The sequence below is a fragment of the Condylura cristata genome, unplaced genomic scaffold, assembly GCF_000260355.1.
Source record: "Condylura cristata isolate star-nosed mole 26May11 unplaced genomic scaffold, ConCri1.0 scaffold00042, whole genome shotgun sequence".
NCBI lineage: Eukaryota > Metazoa > Chordata > Mammalia > Eulipotyphla > Talpidae > Condylura > Condylura cristata.
Window position 1 is genome coordinate 2906433 of NW_004567143.1, and position 6173 is coordinate 2912605.

At 40.9% G+C, this 6173-nt stretch overlaps 1 protein-coding gene across 1 annotated transcript in view; it reads left to right on the forward strand.

Annotated features, from left to right (window-relative positions):
* The window catches only part of CNTNAP2 (contactin associated protein-like 2), a 1046635-nt gene that overhangs the window by 556327 nt on the left and 484135 nt on the right, over window positions 1-6173 (forward strand). The window lies entirely within an intron of this gene.

Sequence of the window (6173 nt, forward strand, 5' to 3'; positions counted from 1 at the left end):
TGGTCGGCAGGTGCGCTGGTCGGCAGGTGCGCTGGTCCGCAGGTGCGCTGGTCGGCAGGTGTGCGGCGTTATGTAGAGTCTGGTCGACAAAGTGTGGGCAGCTGTGAAAATGCAAAATGTAATCACTTGGTTTGTTTCCTGGAGATGGAAGATAAGCAAGGATTTTTTTTTACAAATGGCATTGTTTTAAACTTAAATTTTTGAGGGGTGTGCGTGTTTCTGATGCTTGATTGTAAGTAATTGCTTTGGGCACAAGGTGATCAGCACTGCTTGTGATCTTTAAATTCCAGCTGTTCCATTCTCTTTAATGTGGAGATGAAAACACTGCAAAGGTCACATTCTAAAGGCAGGAGTGGTAGAATTTAAAGCTTTTTGTTGTCTGTAGTCATTTCACAATATGTTTGTCTCAGGAAGCTTAACCTAAACTTTTTTCATGTCTCACTTTGAGCCATGCCTCAGCTGTGTGTGTGTTAAGGGTATAGAAAATATTTTCCAGAGGAAATACTGGAAATATCTTTACCACTGACCCATGTGGCAATGAATTTAAAATACGGACACAAAACGGAATCCCTCCGTCTGCCGCAGAACGCGGGGGAAACGTTGGGTCGCTGTGAAAGGTGGGTGGGGCCGGCGGGGCCCCGTAGGCGCCATTTTGTAACCCGTAGAACTCTCAGTCGTTTGGATCGCGGCCCTGGGCTTGTCTTACCTGAGGGGGCTGACAGAGGGAGCGAGATGGATTGTGAATAGAGGCGGACAGCGGGAGGGAGGAGAAGTACCTGGGGGAAGAGACGCGGGGTGTGCGGGTGGAACAGCTGCTGCTCGTCTTGGCGGGGACCCTGGCGCCATTTCCTTGACCTCATGCAGGGCTGTGTTGGTACATTTCTTCCTGTCCCGGCTCTGGCACCTGCCTGACGCTCTCTTGAGGTTCCCTGCTGGAGCGTGCCTTAGACTTGGAGCAGGTTTCCACCAGTAGTGGCCCCACTTTGGGCAAAAGCTGTCTAACTGGCCTTGGCCCACAAAACAATGATAATTTTGGGGGGTGGATCAGGATTCCTTGTTTTGAAAGCCTTTCTTCTCTCTCTCTCTGCACACCTTTACGCATCTTTCACAGGAAGGATCTGTTTTGAGGGGATGAATCCTTTAAGGATGTGTACAGTGGGTTTTTCCCTTAGTAGTTTGGGGTTCCTGGTAGTTCTCAATCACATTGTTACAGGAATAAAATGTTCTTAGTCAGATACCTGGGGTCCACACTTTCTAGCTGTGCCTCTCCCAGCTTTGTGACTTTGGGAAGGTCAATGAGCTCAAATTCTCAGCTTCCAGTGACTTTTTCGGTCAAATAGGAATCATAATGCCTATTTTAAGGTGATGCTGAGGATTTAATGAGGCAATATACTATATACATGTGACAGAGTTTGATATACTTAAGGGTTTAGTAAATAACAAGTAGTGTGATGGATTATATATATATTAAGAATTAAGCAACTTTGGAATGACATGATGTTAACCATTGGAGTGTTGAATTGAAGCCAGTGTTGCAGGGAGTGTCAAATAGAGAAGAGTTCAAAGCAAAACGGTAGATACAAGATTTTGAAGATGAGAGTATTTTCTATGTGCAAAGTCTGATGCTGAGATTAGAGACAAGTTTAACCTATGGACTCAGAGAAAACAAAATCTGCAAAATATGAAAACTTCTGGTTCCAACAATTAGTGCTTCTGTTTGGAGAAAGAAACCCATGATTGCAGCCGGGAGCTTCATTAAAGGAGGCAGAAAAACAATTGCATTTTGTGAAAGAAAATCTAGAAGACAAAATCTGAGAAGTGGTGAGAACTAATTTATGGTGAGAAGTGGTTTAATTAGCAAAATCAGGATTCATGTTGAAGCACAATACGAAATGAAGGTGGAAGGTGAAACTGAGAGAAATTATGGAGGGAACTAAATGTTTTGCTTCAGCTTTTCCTGAAGCCCAGTGCTTCCCAGACTGAGCAGGGTTTGCTGGCCTGGGAGGACAATAACTCACCAGCGACAGACCTGCTCCTGAGTTTCTTAGTGTGCCTGAGGCAGGGCTTGAGAATTTGCATGTCTAATGACTGCTCTGGATTGAGTTGTGTTCTTCCAAAATTCAGATGTAAAGATCCTAACCTCCTATGTGCAAAATATGAAAAGGGAGGTAATTAAAGTTAAGTGAGGGCATAAGCCAGCTATCTTACCCAGTTGGCTTTATGAGGAATAAAAAGGAGGCAAAAGAACTCACTTTTCACTGTGTGGAGTCTCTGAGGGACGAGTGCCCGCTGGTCATGCAGAGTGCTCTGTGCCTGCTGCTCAGACAGAGTGTTCTCACCAGGAGCCGAACCTGCTGCCATCTTGGTCATGGACTTGTAGCCTCTGGGCCTGTGAGAACCTACGTGTTCGTCCCTTTAGCGGCTGGCCTGTGGTACTTTGTTTTGGCTGCTTGAACTCACCTACACAGTGAGTTCCCAGCGCCTGCTGGGCTGGAGACTTGTAGAGACCAGTTCTTGCTGAGGGAGAAGATGAAAGGGGTTACCAAGACTTAAGACCAGTTGAAATAAGACAATATATACAGAATCAGCCTCTCCCTCAGCTAACTTAAATTGTGTGACAGTAGTAATTTTTAATGCTTTTCACAGACTAGTCTCTAAATATTGTCATTGGGAGTGTCATTTTCACACTTGCAGCTGGTATCTCGTAGGCGAGCTATTCTAGAACAGCTGAGGCAAGACGAGTGGTTGCTTTAGTAAGTCTCCTGTGTTACTGTGTTGTAGCCATCCAAATACGAAAGAACACAATTGAATAAAAATCTTTATTTGCTGTTTTAAGGAGCTCATGTTTGCTGTAATTGCTTTTGGTTTGGTTTTGTTTCTTTTTTTTCCCTCCTTGCTGGTAACATTTAATTTGAAATATCCATTTACTCCTTCTTAACTAAGACAGAATTATATTGGAACTTCTGTAGTAGTACTTGTGACATCTGTTTGAATATAAAGTATATCCATTATAGTCCTGGCAATTAAAATGAATATCAAATGAGTTTGTAATAGCTGTGTACTTAAAATGTTATTCGTTGTTTTAAGAGCTTCACCCTCAAGAGTTCATTTGGGGCGAGCAGCTTCTGATGATATTATGATAAGGCACTGACTGTTTGCATATGGTCGTCATTTCAATTTTGATAAATGTTTGGTTGTGCCATACTGTTAGCTAAAAAGATGTAGAACTACTCATTTTGCTTTCTCACAACTTTTAAAAGGTTTATAATGTATAGCCAGCAACATCATTGCTTCTTGCTACTTACACAATTTAAAAATGGAATCCACTTGAAAGATTTTATCATTCGTCATGGCGTTATCTGTTTTTGTAGCATAGTTATTCATTCAGTTAACCCTAATCAACCTTATAAAAGACGTAGAAATAAGTTGTTGTATCGTGGAAGAAGAGCCTGTCTGTAGGGATGAAGTATACCAATTTGAGAATGAACAACTTCATTCTGTCCCAATAGAAAAAAAACATTAATGTCAATCCCAAACCAAATAAATGTTAACATATTTTCTATTTGTATTCTGAGAACTGCGAAGGTAATAAAAGCTACACTTTTGTAAGGCAAAATCATCTAACAATGAGAGCTACTTCTAAAGTCAATCTTTGAGAATATGGAGTGATAGATCAGACACTAAGAAAACGTTTCTTTAGATCCCACATTTGAGTAAAATCTTAACAATCCTAATACTTTTGGAAATGGCTAAACCATTTTCTATATTTAGACAAGGTCTATTACCCTACTCTTGAAATGCTTATTTGTGTATATTTGATGTACTGCAGTTACGTGTTTTACAAGTCATCATGCTTTTTAATTAAAAATTTGGGGCTAAAGTGTTCCCTGCATACACAGATTTATTTAATTGTTGCAGTATAAAACTTATATGTTTCCTATTTTTCTGACTGTGTTTACTGTTGTTTCTGTTGGTTTCCAGGGTTTCATTTCTGTTAATTTCTCCATGTAGTCTAGTTCTCATAAGTCATTGCTCTATTGCTTCTTTTGTTGAAAGAAGCAATATAAATTATCCATCCTTTTGGGTCGCTTACTATCCTATTTTGTATCTATTGAAAAGGAGTTATGTTCACAATTTTTGCCTTTAAAGTGAGCCGTGTAAAATCCAATATACTTTGACGATAGTAAACTGTGATTTAATAGCCTCCAAAAGACAAGAAATCATGACTCTGGCATTATAACTTATAACCGATTTTTAGAAAAAATTGTTAACTTTGGTGAATTTTCTAAGAAAGTGAATTTTGCAAGGTGAGATAGTTGAATCAACAGGATTTGTGATTTCTTATATGTGGAGGATAAAGGAGAAATAAATTCCAAGGGTGACTCAAGTTCCTGATTTGAAAAGCTGGGGAATCCTGACTCTCCTTAAACTTGGTTACTGAGGAAGTAAAAGACCCAGTAGCCCTTCCTGTCAATATGCAAATGGTGGCTGAAGGAACGAGGTTTCATCACTGTCGGTGAGGACCTATGGTGTAAAATAGACACGGTATTATAGATGCAAGTGTTCACTAATTAAAACTGGGCTTCACTGTGATTCCCTTCAAGGTATACAACCCCTAGGCTGATTCACCTCAGTTAAGTCACAAGATTTCCTTCTTTGTTCTGCAAAGCTTCCCGCAAGTTCCTGGGATACTCTGCAGCAGTGGCATTTGCCCAGCTGCTGAGGCAAAGGGCTGGCCAGCTGAGACTCAGGCTCTGGCCATACCAGGGGCCTGTCTGGAAGAGGCCCCAGTGCTCACATTGTGTGCACCCAGGCAGGTCCCCAGCCTGCCACAGACTCAGCAGTCAGGCCAGGTGGGTGCTCTTAGTGGTTGTGATGCTGTCTTAGGTGACGCAGGAGGAGGGGGGAACAGGAGAAGCACAGAGGAGAAAACCCTAATTGGAACCATCAGTTGAAGAATAGGATCCACGTGACCAAGAAACTCAAGTAAGACCACACAGTGGAGACAGTGCAGGAAAGGCTTATAGTGGAGAAAGCTACAGAACTCTGTTCAACACGAATGATGAAAAAAAATAAGCAAAAAACAAGAACACGGAGATGTGGCTCCTGGTGGCCCATCTGAGTTCAATCCCCGGCCAGGGAGGGAGCCGCAGGGCACAGCAGACCTCTCCTGTCTCCCCGCTGCTCCCCTCAGCAGCGGGTTTCAGTGGACCCACCTGTTCTGCACACCCCATTCTGTCTCTGGTGAATCACTCCTGCACCCCTGGCCTGCACCCCTGCTCTTGTATGCATAAATAAGTAAAAATAGTTATTGCCCTTTGCCAGGTGAGGTGGTTCAAGTTCACTATTTCTGATTAGTAAGTTCCTCTTAAGATCAAATGTGTTAAAATGGATGAACTTACTTCTAGTGTAAGGGTCCTGCATTTCAAGTTCCCAGCAATTTGGCGTTTTGACATGAGCCCTGTATAGCCTCATGGAGAACGTGCATATTTCTGCCATTTTATTTTGTCATTACCTATGTGTCTAGCCTTTTTTTTTTTTTTTACTTAAATAAGGATGACTGGAAACATTGAAAATGTTGTCTTGTATACTAATTTAAATCATAAACAGTTTTTATGTTTGTATATGATATTTAAAATTATCCATCATTAATGGCCTCATAAAATGAGGATAACCCTGGCTGGAGTCTATAAATTATGTTTAAAATATCTCTCCTCAACAGGACACACACACAGAAAGAAATCTGCAAAGTGAAAGGTTTACTATAAAAATTTCTTGGAAACATCTAGAATATTATTAAGAAATTACTCATTTATTCATTCAATAGATGCTTATTGATAAAACATCCTCTGTGAGGTCCTGTGAGAATGCAAGGGGGGCAGAGATAATATCTTAAAATAGCATCAGCATTAATATAGACTGAAACTTTTATGATGAAAATTGTCATTGTGTCTGTGACATATATATAGATGAATGCTTATATGTGATATATCAGTATGTGATAGTCATGAGATTTCTAGAACAAAAACTTGAGTTAATTTAGAATTCATAGTGATTTCTAAACCTCTCAGGATACCTTTTCTACTAATACTCCTCTCCAGTTTGCAAAGATTGTATCTGCAGGGAAGACCCGAGTTATTTGGGGAAATGTAGGAGCAGGTTGGCTAGTGTAT